This window comes from Paramormyrops kingsleyae, chromosome 8 (assembly GCF_048594095.1).
Source record: "Paramormyrops kingsleyae isolate MSU_618 chromosome 8, PKINGS_0.4, whole genome shotgun sequence".
Taxonomy (NCBI): domain Eukaryota; kingdom Metazoa; phylum Chordata; class Actinopteri; order Osteoglossiformes; family Mormyridae; genus Paramormyrops; species Paramormyrops kingsleyae.
This window is the reverse complement of record NC_132804.1, coordinates 4,803,004-4,819,651: the sequence shown is the minus strand read 5'-3', so window position 1 is coordinate 4,819,651 and position 16,648 is coordinate 4,803,004.

Sequence of the window (16,648 nt, the reverse complement as noted above, 5' to 3'; positions counted from 1 at the left end):
GAGAGGACCTTCCTTTGTTTAGTCCGTGGAACTTAGTGTGAAGTGTTTTTATGAGCATTTTCCATTAACATCGCAAACATACAAACATTTTCGAGACCAGTGCAGAATATTGTGTACAGTTCATGGGAATGACCTGATAGAAGAATAAAAAGAGCTGGTTTGCCAGAGAAGGATACAGTCTTTCCCTTGGTAACCTGAGCAGCTTCACCTCTGATACAGTATGAATATTACACTTTTTAAGGTAAAGGAATATGCAGAAGTTGACCAAAAATGTTAGGAACTTCTGACAAGTTCTAACGAAAAGTAAGAAAATTATCTGGAATTCTTTTAAATTTTTCAAACACAACAATAAGCAGAGTAAACAAAGGAAGAAATCACACAGCTGCACCTTATCGCATAAAGAATGAACGATTACAATTATTACATACATTGCACACATATTGCAGTAATTACATTGACTGGTGTAAATGGTGAAAACAGCCCATTTACATGGTCACAATGTATCACTGTTAGTTTATCCACGGCCATTAATTACCTTCTGCTGTCTCTCTCTGAGTGCTGTGCCCGGCGTCTTTGAAGAAGGCTGAAACCTCAGTATTCAACGTGGACTCCGTTGTCTTTATATCGCATACATTTTAAATACTGAATGGTATATTGTCAGTGTAGCAAATATAGCACATGTTACAGGTAAGAGACAAAGTAATCTGTCATACAATGTAAAAATCTTTGGAAATGATCCAAACTGTCAATATAACTAGTAATCATGTCAGTTATCCATTCATCAGTTTAATTATTTGTCTCATCATTTAGGTTACAATGTTTCTATTTACAATTAATCTCTACAATCATTCCTTAATACAGGCTATGTTTGTAAGGCCTTGACTCTGCTGCTGTTTATAGCATTGGGCTACTTACCTCTAAGAGGAAGATTAGATGGTCTAGAGAAAGAAGCCCAGCCTGGTCTGGAATGCCAGCTTCTGGGGTACCTCCCAGCCTGGTCTGGAATGCCAGCTTCTGGGGTACCTCCCAGCGCCTGGTCACCTGTCCACACAAGATGTTTCGCAGGCCAAGTTTCACTTTTCATGTGCCTCTCCGCTTTCAGGATGTCAGGCATGTATGTTTGGGAACGCGGTACATTCTGCTGGGGAAAGTAAAGAGCTCCCCGAGGGTCAAAGGCCCGCCTAAGTATTTATACACCCACGGCCCTTGAATGGCTTACTGGGAGGTGACCATTAAAATAGCAGCCGCCTCATTTTTGATCTCAAGTTTTCTTGTCTAATAAGTAGCGTATCAGCAGTTACCTAACCAGATGTATTCATTTGCTTTCAAAAATGCATTGCCCCAAACATTACATAGATGTGGAATATAACATTAGTTATTAGTCATATTTACTATATTTATGTCCTTTGGAGTATAACTAGTAGAAATTATTATAATTTTTTATTACAAAACTGCTATATGGTTCCTTTGCATTTTAAATGCACAAATATGCAGCATCAGAGTCCGGCTTGGTTTTGTGGTTAAATGTGACAGACAATAGGCCCTTGTGCCATTCTGAGGCCAGTATTTCCTCTTGTGATGTGAAAACTACCTTCAGAAGCAGAGAGAGGATTCCTTGAAATGGAACGACTGGGCGAGTGCAGTTATTAATTGCTGAGAGATGAAGGCTCCTGCGGTGTGCCAGGTGTGCAGATGGTCATTCCAGTTTTTCCAGTCTTACCCCGAAGATTCCCTGCAATCTTGAAGCAATCACATACCTTAAAATGTCCCCGAGATTAGCAATGCTTTGTGAACGTGACACCCTGGGCCAGACATGGTCACACTGTGTGACAACATTCTGTATGATTCCAAATGCAGCACCAAGGGTTTCTTGATAATGAAAAGCATCCAGGTTGGAGAGACAAAGGGACATTACTATAAATCCCCTCAGTAGTCGTCGCCGCCCTTTCAGAATGCGAACACCACTTCCATCGTACACCGTTTCACTTCTCACAATTTGTCAAATAATCATTGTCTTTATTGTTCTTTTTTTTTTTGTTTGTTTGTTTGTCGATTGCTGCATTATAAACGCTCCACACAGCCGACTGCAGCACATATTTCCTGGTGTAATAAGAACGGCCTCCCTATTTGATTCTTTTCTGTTCCCCTTTTTTTTTCTTTGCTCCCATTAAAGGTTAAACTCCACTTAGGGAGACCCTCCCTAATGGAAATGCTGCCCACTTTTCATTTGATGGTCTTATTGTTCCGCTGCCCCCCGCAGAAACTCCGTGTAGCTAAGTGTCAGTTAGCGGAGAGTGTAAAGTGTAGGTGGCAGGTAGGAGGTAGGGGGTAGGGGGCAGGGGGCAGGGGGCGGGGGGTAGGGGATGAGGACTTTAAAAGCACATTGGCTACCTGGCCAAGAATTTCACCCAATCATGTCACAGCAATAAACCGAGAACCCAGACACGAGCCCACTTGTTTACTTCTAACAGATTAATTGCATTTTTTTGCTGTATGCTATGGTAGCCTATATATTGGCTTACATTCCTGAGAAAAAACAATGTATGTGATGCAGGCTCACTCAAATGCATTCCTGACTAGATGCATGGAATTCTACATAAACTACTGTGTCGGAAATGGAATTTCAGAAAACATAACTAAATGTGAAATTTAAAGCAAATCACTGCCTTTTCTGCTCAGAATCAGCCAGCTCATCGGAGACCTCCTGCAGGCTCAGCAGAAATTTGCAAAAATACTCTTTTTTTGGTCAATGTGGGAACAGTTCTAAAACTCTGCAGTTACCAGTAAATTCCAATGACCAGTTTTAGACCCCCCTTCCTAGAACTGGAACCCAGCAAGTGGAAACTGGACTTTCTAACTTGTAAACCCAACTGGGAAACTGTCCCCTTTCACGTCTCCACACGGTCTCTGACCAGGGCAGGGCAGCAGGCTGAGCGAATGTAGGCAAACGTAGACCCAATGCTAACATTCATTTTCTGATGGACTGTGGAGTTGGTCCATGACTTCTGAAGGCAGGGGGGGACCGATGCTCCCAGTCTGGAGCTTTACTCACCATTATTGATTGCTCACTGTGGAAGTGACACATCTCAGCAGTCACTAAGAAGGTCCACCAATGACCTTACATGTATATTTATACAGGCACATGGTGGAACTTATTTTAAAGGGCTGTGACAATGATTCAAGTCACCACAGGAACACAAATCCCATTGAGTTAAATCATACTCAACACATGCTACCCCAGAAAGGTGATCACCTTTTTCAGGGTGATCATCCCTTTCACCCCTCCTTCTTCCTGGCAGAACGTGTTGGGACATACAGAGGTTGGACAATGGAACTGAACCACCTGGTTTTAGACCAGAGTAACTTATGAGTATGGTGTACTCCCCCCTTTTGTGGCCAATACTGAGAATGACGGACACAAGTCCTACACAGAGGCCAGAGGGATCTTGAGCCAGTCCTCTTGTGGAACAGTGGCCTGGTCACTACACGATGCTAGTGGAGGGAAACGTCTCCTGACTCTCTCTTCCAAAACACCCCAAAGTGGCTCACTAATATTCCAATCTGGTGACTGCAGGCCATGGGAGATGTTCAGTTTCACTTTCATCTTCATCGAACCTCTCTGTCACCAGTCTGTGTGTATTGGTGCTTTATCATCCTGATACATGGGACCACCTTCAGGGTACAATGTTTGAGCCACGAGGTGAACATGGTCCTACAGAATGGTTCAGCAGTCCTTGGCTGTGATGCGCTCATCTAGAACAAGTAGTGGGCCTAGAGAATGCCATGATATTGCAGCCCAAACCATCACTGATCCACCCCGTGCTGCACTCTCAGAGTACATAACAGTCTGGGTGATAAGCCTCTTTGGTGCTTCTCCACACTCTCCCGGTTATGGGAAAGACAGTGAAAGTGAAGGTGGACTCATCAGACAATACATGTTTCACATTGTCCACAGCCCATGATTTGCACTGCTGGCACCATTGAAACTGACATTTAGCTCTGGCACGAATGACCAAAGGTTTGGCTGTAGCAGCCCGACCATGAATACTGACCATGTTGAGCTCTTGATGAACAGTTTTGGTGGAAACAGGAGAGTCAAGGAGCTCCACAGTGAGCTGGGCAGCTGTGGTTTTATGTTTCTTGGATATAATCCGGGTTAGTGCCCGGACATCCCTTTCATACAGCTTCCTCAACAGTTACTCCTACTGGATGTGGTTGGTCCTTCGTGATGTGATATGACCCTGGATACCGTGGCTCTCAATGCACCACAAAGACTTGGTCATAGATTAGGCAGCGAGATCCACCAGCAGTTTGTCCTTATTTGAACACTGATATGTCTCCCATTATTGCAGTATTTCATGTACAGCTGTGCTATTGCTCTGCTAATTCAACCTTCACACTCGGCTCTTACTGATGGAACGTGCAATCAGTGAAGACGGTCACCAGGCCGCAGATATATTGGTGGGAAACCTCAAACACTATTTTGGCCAGTGCTTCAGTTTCATTGTCCAACACCCGTAAATGTTCAAACTGCAAGATCTAGAAACACAGGATTTACTCGAAGCAGGGATGACAGGAAATCCAGGAGTTTGATGCTTAGGAAGCACAGAGCCCATGGCAGGGATACACCCTGGACAGGTACCAGTTACGCGATATATACACATTACATATCAATTACATTTTTAAGTTGCTGCCTCATGTATGCCTATCTGCGGTGTGTCAATGAATATAAGAGCATTTACGCAGTGTGTTGGTGCATACTGTATGTGTGCACGTATGTGCATGTTCGTGCATTGGTGTGCACATATGCAGTTTGTCCATGTGTGTGCAGGAATGCAGTGTGTTTGTGCACGTATGCGCATGTTCGTGCATGGGTGTGCACGTATGCAGTTTGTCCATGTGTGTGCAGGAATGCAGTGTGTTTGTGCATGTATGTGCACGTATGCAGTGTATTTGTGCATGTGTGTGCACGTATGCAGTTTGTTTGTCCATGTGTTTGCAGGTATGCAGTGTGTTTGTGTATGTGTGTGCAGGTATGCAGTGTGTTTGTGTATGTGTGTGTAGGTATGCTTTGTGTTTGTGTATGTGTGTGCATGTATGCAGTGTGTTTGTGTATGTGTGTGCAGGTATGCAGTGTGTTTGTGTATGTGTGTGCAGGTATGCAGTGTGTTTGTGTATGTGTGTGTAGGTATGCTTTGTGTTTGTGTATGTGTGTGCATGTATGCAGTTTGTCCATGTGTGTGCAGGTATGCAGTGTGTTTGTGTATGTGTGTGCAGATATGCAGTGACTGTGTATTTGTTCCTACTTATTTAGAGAACATTTAATTTTGTTAGACGCTGACCAGGATAAGTGGCTAGAAGATGGATGAATGAATGGAGGGATGAATGGATGGATGGATGGATGGATCGCTCCATCTAAAATCTAAAATGCTATTACAGATAGATCCTACATTTACTGCTTATCACTGCATAGTGGCTGCTGAGAAATTATCATAGTATCCAGGATTAGCCTAGAAAATAAACAATTAATAAATATTTAAAACTTTAGCGGCAATTAGGCATCTTTCTATTCAGCATGAGACAAATGAAAGAATAAATAGCCTTCAGTCAGGAACTCACCTATTGTTCAGTCCTCCTTTAGGGGTGTGCCAGGAAAAGCGTCTTAAGAAAACATGTGCTGAGGTAAAATTTAGAAAGCATAATAAAGGAGACATAGAAACTCCACTGCATGCGACACATTGTCAATGAGATACTAAAGTCAACAGACCTGCAGGAGTTCTTTAGCTGTTATACAATCATTGAATTTCAGATTCTTATCATTGGGAGCTGTATAGATCGTAGTAGCTACTATTTTGATTGTGTTAAAATTTTATTTGGTAATGCATAAAGGGCCGAGAAAACTGTTACTCTCCCTCTTCCTTCCTTCCTCTTCTCTTAAACCCAAGGATAAAAATCAGACAATAGAGGTAGCCTGAAAGGACTTTCTCGCATCTATGTAGAAACAGAAGCCTCCTGTTTGCATACAGCAAACACGGGTTTTCGGGCGCTGACCCTCTGCAGGCTTCTGGGTGACAGAACTCCATGCCATTGTGGCATCCGCTGGACCTCCTGGATTTCTAACCCCTGCCTCTGTACTCAGAACCAGTGCTGGACCTGCACAATGAGGTCAATGAGAGCTGTATACAGGGGGCCTGAAACGAAACAAACCCAGGGGTCATAAAGAAAGCCGAGAGATGTCAAAGGGGGAATGATGGGGGGGGGGGGGCATGTTTGAGGTCCGGGGGTGATCCTAGTCCCAGGTGGCAGAAAAACAATCCCACAACTCTACCCTCCTTTTTCAGTCTTGCTCTTCTCTCAGAAGGTTGATTGTCAGATCTGACCGGCCAGTATATACACTGCCTGAACCCAGGTCCCGTAAAAACACATTGAGAGGAAACCCTCAAGCGGAACAGGGAAAAGTGACACTGTGAAATTCCCATATCGATCTCTTCACCTACCCCAGAGCCAGGCTAATTGTTTTTAGCTCTTTTCTCTCTACGTAATCAATACCCTTTTGTGTGGTATTTTACTCATTGATCATTCACTAAACTCAAATACCCCTTTCATTGGCGTGTCAGTCAACCCATCACCCTATTACCTTATCACTCCAACTTAATCGGCTGCATTATGATTAGTATAGTTATATTTTGCATAACTATTATGACTGGAGAAAAATACCTTGGCGACATATACATGAGCTGAAACATGATAACCACCCCCACGTGAAGTGAATAGTGTTAACTCGTAAAAACAGTGCGTGTCAAGATCTGGATATATTACAGGGTAGTTAGACGTGTTGGATGGTATGCTACTGTATATGAGATAGTAGTACTCATAGATGACATGTTGAATGCAGAAGAAATAGGAGATGATTTTGATGATGACCATGGGAGTAATGTGTCACGACGCAGGGGGCATCGAACCCTACCGCGTACGGGCTGCGTAGCCGGAGGCCAATCAGAGCCCATGCTGACTCCAGTGGGCATGCAAGTGTCAGAACTGGCCCTTTTAGCAATGGAAGAAGCTGCAATGAATCTGACACATTGCATCATGTGGAAGGCAGGGTAGATGTCAAGCATCTGTGGGATGTGCTGGATCAGTCTACGTTCACATCCCACATTGACGAGTTCTGCTGCCCAGCAGCCTGTCAGCAGTTCGTGGCGTTTCCCTCCTCGGGCCGCTCTCAGTAGCTATTCGCACGGCTGACCGTGAGCACATCGCAAGCCTTGCCGTTTCGGAGGTGCTCTGACCCAGTCACCTGGCCTTAATGATTTGGCCCTTTTCAAATTCACTCAGATCGTTATCGCTTCCCGTTTCTCCTGCATTCAACACGCCGACTACGAGCACCGAATGTTATCTTAATGTGTAATACATCCGCAGTCGTAATGTTTCACTGTATACAATCAGCCCACCGTATCCAGGGCAGATCGGTTCCCGCCCCCCCACCCCCCTAGAGATACCAAAATCTGCCGATGCTCAGAATGATTCCTGTAAAATGGCTTAGGATTTTCATGTAACCTACGCACATCCTCCCGTATATTTTAAATAATCTCTATATTAATCTCTGTATAGCATCTAATGCAATGTAAATGCTATGCAAATAGACACCATATTGCTTTGCTACAAAAAAGAGAAAAATATGTTCATGTTTGATACAGGAACAACCACATAGACCTAACTTCAGCAACAAGGCAGCATTTTCTTTCAACACTTACCGACTGCTTTCATATAGAGACGCTCCTCTACTTACGACCTTTCAGACATACGAACGAAGAGGACTCTAAGTCCAAATTGTGTTCGTTGGGCTCCCGTTTCCTGTCCGCAACATAATTTTTTTTTCTGCGCACCAGTTCCACCTAGTACGACTTCTGGCCGCTACTCCCACCGCGCAGCAGCGTAGCGTAAGTACTCCCAGCATCCTAGTTCTTTGTACTTGCGTATAGCCTTGAAATGATGTTGAATAACGACTTTTTCAAGTTGCGAACGGCCATTCGGAACGTATCTTGTTCGTAAGCAGAGGAACGTCTGTAGTTCTCAATAGAGAAAATACAAAGAAATTCTCTCTCTCTCTCCTCCCTCCCTCCCTTCTTCCCCAGCAGTGCATACCATCACATCACTACTCTCACATGGATTCAGTAAAGTGCTGCAGATTTAAGATTTGCTTTTTGGAACTTTCTGGATTTTTTTTCCCCCAAACATTTTCGATCCACAGTTGGTTGAATCTGCAGACGCGGAACCCATGGATACAGACGGCCCATCCTCAGCAGACACCCTACACGGGATTCCAGTGTGTTGCAGGGTGGAGACACACACACACACATGTACACTCAGATGCCATTTGTGTCTTTGGAGTGCGCCAGAAAGCCAGAGTACTACAGCATATTCAACAGCTTCAGCCTTTTATCCTAAAGGATGTTCCATTAGGATGGGATAAATTAGGCTTAGAAATACTCAGAAATACATGAGTTCTGGAACGCAAGGCAGGGGATTTCTCTGTTTCTCTGGTGTCAAGACCGTTTCCTTCCATTCACAAAAAAATTCTTTATTCATTGCACATTCATGAGCCAAAATCTGTGTTTATAACATCCCGTTCTTCAGATAAGATTCCGTTTCCAAAATTGCCCAGGCCAGACACAACAGCCTGTCTGGAAGAAAGAGCTCTCTGTTTTCTCTCCTTCCTTACTGTCTCCAAAGATTCCTACGCTCAGGCCTGGCCTCGTTCGTGTGGCTTTGTAGTGTAAGTCTGACATACTGAAGAGCTCTGTTTCCTCAAGTTTATTTTGAACGCTGCTCTGCTGTGCGGCTAGTATCTCTCACAGCATTGCCTGCCACCTGCATGGCTTGCACTCATGGGATACTGTGTGCGGGGGGGGCAATTGAGGGGGGGGGGCAAGCTTCCGTCACAGATGTGAGTCCTGGGGGTCTGTCTCTGACCTTCGTGTCGGGCCTAGAAAGATTCACCCAGCTCTGGGTCTTCGACACCTTATTACAGAGGCTTCCATGCAGTCTAGGGACAGACACACATGTATATACCGAGAAGGAAATGTTTTCTTTTGCAGGAGAGGGGAAACATCTGTTAACAGACAACAAAGCATCCCTGCGGAAGTGCAGCGTGACGTCTCTGTGCGGGACAGCAGGTCATTCTGGAGGAAGTGCGGATTTTCTGGTCCCGGGGCACTTCTGCTCGAATAATGCAAAGGCATAACTTTGGGTTGAGTATCGGGGGGGTTGACGTCTCCACCCATTTCATCATCCAAGGGGTGTATTAGCTAAGTTATTCCTCCCCCCATAATTTATAAGCATGTAGTAATGTACTGAAATGTAGTAATGTATTGAAATGTAGTAATGTACTGAAACTTACGCTAACCCAAAGCCCAGTGCCTAACCGGCAGAACCTGAAACCAAGACCCTCACACCTCCAGCTAACACCTACTCTGACCTCCTCACCTTCGCAAAACCTGTGACTTTGTGTCTTCCTTACTACTGGTAAACGCAGATAACAGTATCCGAATGTGACTGACAACTGTGCTGTCTGTGGTCAGTCTAACTGGCATCTCCCTGCCCCCACCAGGTTTATGAATGACGCCTGTGTGGGTGTGTGTGGGTGTGGCTGCCGTGGACGCCGTGGGTTACGATGCCCCCTTTGTGGAGCAGCCTGAATAGGCTGAATGGGGCAGGCGGCAGTGAGCCCGCGGAGCGGTGGGCCAAGCACAAAGGCATCGCGGCAGTATGAGCTCGGCCAGAGCGGAGAGGGACACAGTCGCACGGCACTGACAGAAGATGTCTTCTTCACACAAAACCACACGGCTAGAAATTCAATTCGGCCTCCTAGCACAGATAAGGCACCAGATCTCAGTTAAGGCTTTCCAGAATTCATTTGGATATTTTGTGCACAGGTCATTTTCTACAACAAGTACGCAAGACATTCATTACAATGAAAAGTTTTACAACTGAGAACAGTTCAAGATCTCTCTAACCATATCAGTAACAGTTTACTGGAGGGGCACAAACAATATAGTATTATGCTATTACTTATGTATTAATTAACCATAAACTAAGTCTTAGTTACATACTGATCTCATGTTAATTCATCATTAACGAATTGTGATGCATGTTTTATATCAAGCAGTTACTGTATTTATTACTATATCTGTCAATTCTGTAAACTACTAAGGAACTGCTGAAGCAACAAGTGATGAATAACACATGTGAAATACGTACTGATCTCATGTTTGTTCATCATTAATGAATCGTGACCTATCTTTTAGCTCAAGTAGCCACTGTATATTTTTTTATGATTTGTTCATGATTTGTACTTAAGTAGTAACTGAGTTAATACTAAGTATTTGAGTACTGTCAGGTAAAGTGCTACCAACATACGATATAATTCATTTAGGTCTAAGTAATTGAAATTGAAGATTTGAAGACAAAATTTAAATGGAAAAAAATGCCACCCAATTTATGTTAGAGGGTATTAAATGTGGCATAATATGTAGCACTCCAGTATGTCTTATGCATTATGGAATCTAATATTGAATTTTAGGATTCAATAAACCCTTTCTATGTTTTAATATTGTTAATTGAGGTTATGTCTAAACTCATGTGTGTGCAATGCATTTGAGTTTAAATATAACCTCACTATTTAACACAATAAATAAAACCAATTAAATGAAAGAAATAAAATCTCTCTCTCTGTCTGTCTATGTATATATACTTTTATATATAAATAAAGTTTAAGTTATTCAGCCTAATTGGTTTTATTGTACAAAGTGCGTATGCAATATATTTATGGAATTGAAACATTTTACAATGTGGCCTGCCCACATAGCTCAAATTCCCCACGAGTATATCAGAGTGGAAGCAGGTGGACACTCCATTTGTAAATCACTTAATGAAGAATTCCCCCACTTTACATGCTGCCTTTTTACCCTTATTCCCGTTTTGTGCATCTGTTGTTAAAACTTTATAAAAAGTTTATTTTACCATGAAATGAGTAGGCACGGATAAATGGCCAGCTCCGAGGTTTTGTCAAGTGACGGAGGCTGATTATTGGGGGTATGCAGACTGGGGCAAGTTAGAACCATATGTCATCATTCCAAGCCATTGTGTGGGCGGGTCTCCGTGGCAACCTCATCAGCTGTGGCCATTGTGCGCCAGGGCTCAATGGCCCATATATTCATTGCCGGGCTATTGCGGGTCTCAAAACAGAAACAAATTGATACATACAAGCCCTATTCCCAATGGGCTCACATGACACATTTTGAGCAGACAAAAAAGAACATTTCACCCTGTTGAAAATCTTGAGAAAAGATTGGTCACCATGGGGATAAGGTGCCACGGTGCTGATGTGGGCCATTAAACTCCAATCAGATGCAAATTCTTGTGTCCCCCAGCACGCAGGCTGAGAGCCCCTTCACATGGCTGACACATATTAAACAGTTTGTTTGCCAATTCACATGTCATTTTAATGGCTGTTTATTCCCTGCCTCTTTTGTCTGAATTAACAGAATTACAAACCATCATTGATTTATAATAACTAGGTACTCAAATTGCCTGTCGGTGAGAGAGTCCCATTTTAACTCTAACTAGCCGACTGAGAAAAAAAATGATCGCAAACAGGAGGCCTGGCCTTTTTAATGCTAAAATGCGGCAGTCAGTTAAAATTAGACTTTAAATCACCGGAAACAACTTGAAAAAGATAAGTTGCCACAAAAAAAAGTAAATGTTTTATTCATCAAATACTCTCCAGTTACTGGAACTCTGCTAACTCTAGTTTCTTGATCAACGTTCAGAATTGGTTGGTTTAAATCACCCCCTGAGTGATTAAAATAAGGTCATATTAAAATATGATGCATGTCACCATAACTGATTTTAAAGTTGGTGTAAATACAGCAGTATTTGAAATCCATATTATTTTTCATACTTCTAATATTTATTTGTGTTTGATATGTGCAGATGTGTGGTTAAAGCGCTTATGCATGGGGTAAGGTCATTTAAAGAATATGAAAAAAATAGTTTAAAATCAAACTTTATGTTTTAAAATGTTTATTACTTCTTTTCCAAGCTCCATTGTGTGTTATGGAATTTTTATATTCCACTAAATCATTAATGTTGCTGTCCGGAGGAGGTCCGTGGCCCAGAAACAGGTGATTGGTTATAATAAGTTTAATTAAATAATTAAAAGCTACACAAAGTTAGATTTGACACCTATAGAGAAAAGAGTAAACCACAGTTACATGAATGATGTGAATGCCTAACAGGAATTTTGATAAGGACCAACATGATTGTGACACAAAATGTATGATAGGTGTTACAAGTAGTTTGCTTGTATGGAATGATATTTGGCACTGTTATCTGTGAATTGTAGCCTGTTGAATGGCCTTTCTGTTTTATAGGCAAGGTGTCAGCTATAGTCGCTGTCACTCTGCTCTACAAATTGCTGGGTTGCATTACAGCAGGGTATATGACTTCTAAAAGGATTTAATTCTTCCAGTCAGCAAACCATTCAACAGTTTAATTGTTTGTGTATTTTATTTTAGATGCAGGAGAAAACAATGGTCACACCGCGATTGGAAAGAAAAGCATGTTGCTGTTATTTTGTTAGATTGTGATTATAAAGTTGTGTAAGTGCTAGGTGCTGTTTGTTCATTTATTGCATGTTGAGTGAATTTCTGTGTGGTGTAGTAAATCAATCATGCATTTCATTATCAGTTTAGCGAGAGCCAGGCAAGATGAAAAATTAAAGCAGACAAGATCAGTTTTGGATCTGCCATTATTTTCTAACATCTTTCCATGGGAAACAAAATGGTCAAAAGGAACAGGCTTTGGCTGCCTTCTTAGCAACAGTAAAGGTAAATTGTCTCTTTAGAAAATGGTGGAAGAACATTCCATCCATGCCTTGTTCCCATTGCTTTCTGGGATAGTCCCCAAACTCATCAACACCCGGCAATAGATAAGTGGTCAGAACATGAATGGACAGATGGAGCCAAACAACTGCATGCATATCAATGTGCATGATGCACATCAATGTCACATTAGAGTCACTAGCTCCTACTTAGGGAAACCATCATCTTTTTATTTACTCCCCCTGGCCAATCAGTGTCAGGCAAGGAGACTAGATACACAGAAAGACGTGATATATATCGCCAAGGCAACAGATGCCTTTATACTGAATTTAGCTGATGGAACTTCAACATTGGAGAACAGTCCACCATAGCATCCTACTCTGTAAATCTATGGCTCAATCGTGGTGTTTTCCAGTGTTATTGAGCTAGTATTGGCCATAATATTATATATTTTAGATAGATAGATAGATCGATATAGATAGATAGATAGATAGATAGATAGATAGATAGATAGATAGATAGATAGATAGATAGATAGAAAGAAAGAAAGATAGGCATGGAGACCTTTTTGAAAATATAACATGTCAGTTTAATGTATGTCTCAGTATGTTAATCTTATCATCACCCAACTTCCTGTGTCAGCCCTCAAGAAGATTATGGTCTGGAGACCTACATCATCTCCTCTTCAGTGGATGACATGCTGTTCATACCAGAATGAAAAAATCCATTGGTGGGTCCCTCATGTAAGTCCAGCTCATACTAGTGTTGGGTCTGCAAGCCCTGAATCTAAGCCAACATTCAGCATTACATTGTGGCACACGGCATGCACTTAATTGCACATGCACATACTGTGGGCACATACATGCAATATCTCCAATATTATTTAGTAAAATTGTTCAATTACAGAACCGTGCAGTGGCCATTGTATCCAGTGTTTCATTGTAAAGATTAGTAACAATGTTGAATAGCAAGTCTAACGATCCATATCATGCTCATTTTTCCTTCAGTAACTTTTGTCCAGTTACAGTGCTCTGTAGTTTGGGACAGTGTTACTTCATTGTCTAATTGAAGACAAAGTCACTTTGTCCAAGTGGGACAGCCACAGTCAGGGCAAAGAAGGAGGGACCAAAGCAATGGTACCATGTGTCTCGATGCCTGGTGTCTTCACAGTTAACTTGCTTGTAGCTCTCAACAGAGCACCAGCGCCCTTTGAGGATTCATTGACACGCATTTTGCTCCACTCAGCTGTGACCAGCAGTCCAGTGCTGTCAGACTGCCACTCGTTAGGAAAGTTACAAACATCCCACCAAATCTGAGGAGGCATAACAGAACATCTGGAAGCTCCTTAAAAGCGGGGAGGATGCCTTGAATGACAAAATGCGGAGGTGAAAAAAGCAGCCAGAAAAAAGGCTGGAAAAGTATGCTAGCTGCAAAGCTCCACTTATTCAAAGATTATCCACTCACATCCCCTGATCTCTAAATGAATAAAGTTAGGAGCACATTACTGACAGCTGGGTGCACCAGCATAGAGGCTGGGGGACGACCGGGGCAGCGGGTTACGGTGTCAATCTTTAGGTGACCCCAAGGGGGGCTGGGTGTGACACGATAAGGTGACAGCACTGAGGGTACACTTTTAGCCTTGTCTTTAAAAACTGCAGCCCATTAAATGGAAAGGGCAATCACATCGGACCGTTTTCATTCCAGCAGAAGCCGGTAATCCCCTAGCCATGCAACTTCAAAGCTAGTTTGAGGGAGAAAAGGCAAAAGTCATGAAGCTGCGCCAGAGCCTCTCGCTTATGGTGCAAATTTGTTGCTTATTCAAGAAAACAAAAATCACCTTCAGAATAGTTAACATAATCACAGACTCACTTCAGTGCCAGATTTAACACAAATAAATGGAAAACAATCCAATTAGTAAGACAACAATTTCCTAATACATTGAAATGTTTCAGACACATGACACTTAAAAAAATGTTGTATCTGATTAAGCACAATTTGGTAGAAGGGTGTTAATTACAAAAGTTTACTTTGCAAGTTTTTAAAATAGTAACATTACAGTATTATTAATGAGATATTTTTCTATAAATTTATCCTAGGTAAATATTGTCAGCACATTTTAAGGGCATTTTCTTATTTTTTTAATTTTGGGAAACACTACCGGGGACACAAATAATGTAGTATTAAATTATTAGTTATGTATTAATTAACCACAAATTAACTGCTAGTTACAAGCTGATCTCATGTTTGTTCATCAATAATGAATTGTCACATCTTTCACCTTAAGCAGACTATACTTGTTCATGATTTCTTCATGGTTTGTACTTCACTAGTAACTGAGTTATTACTAAGTATTTGTGACCCCCTCAAGTAAAGTGTAACCAAATTTTGTGGCTTATTGTCCACCTGAAAGGTACATGTTTGTAAAAGATGTACCAATAGCATGTTCCGTGGGTTTTAAGACATATTGTATTGGGTCTGAGCCAAACATAACCCTTGGTTATACTGGCTTGTATATAACACCCTTCACTTCTGCACTTCTTCATCCCTCTAATGCTTTATTGAGGCTTTTTATTCATATAGACTTATATTATTCATAAAGATTTCCTTCTTTGTTCAGTATTACTCATTTTAGTGAAGTGTTCTTATTACTGTGAACTTTTACTCAGATCTCAGCCTCTTGAACTGTATTCTACTAACTGGTTATATCAGTCCTTGCGGCTCCTTCCAGATTCTCAATTGCCTTCCAACGTAATTCACCTCTGGGTTCACGTCTTGGCAAATTTTGTAATTTCACAAGATGGGACAAAATGTGAAGAGTTACTTACACATAGTGATACAATTAGATATAATACAAATCAGAAAAAGTTTAATTCTTTTATTAGTTCCGTCATATTTTATCTTGAGCGAGCATTTGCTTATGTTATTAATATGTAAGTGTTTGAAACGCCAGTATAAGAGTATCCCACTCAAAGCGACACGTGAGACTGCTTTGTCCCAACACTGTAATCTGAGGCCAGTCTTTATTAAATCCTCTATGATGTCAGTGGACAGTGCTATAACTCTCATGCCTGCAGGAAAACTGCAGGATATTGAAATACCTTTTTATTCCAGACGGTAAAAAACTCTCAGATCTCTTGACAAGTGTTGTGAAATTTTCTTGAGACTTATCAGGAAAATGGCTGCAGGATTCTCACGCGAATGCACAATGACCAAACAAGCGGGTATATCTAATTCAATTAAGTCCATGTGAATGTGCCAAGATGCCCCCAGACAGTTGGACAGTGATAATGAGTCGGATCTTTAGGGAGGCGGGCCCATTAATGCCTGCTTTCTCTCTGGACCTAGCACTCGAGCAGAGAAAGCCTTTGATTTCTTGAAAACATACAGGCAAGACTCATTCTGTCCTCTTTAAATAGCATTTCTCACATTCCAATTCAAATGGGTAAATTGGTCTTCAGAGACCCTGCCCAGACCCCCATTCCTGTGTGTCTTTGGGTCTCCCTTTACTGACACATTCTTCCTCCAATCAGAAATGTGCATATTTCCATGAAGTTTTCTCATTCAGAGAACAATGAAATGAGTGGTGTAGTTAAAATTGTAGCCAGACAGTTGCAGGAGCAAACTCTTAGACTAATTAAGTAGTTACATTGGACCTTTCAGCACAGTGTTTAATCTATGTACTGATATGTTTTCCAAGGAAGACAGATGGATGAGTTTAATCTACCCAGGCATGAGTTAAATTCTACATGCTTCTATTGATAAGT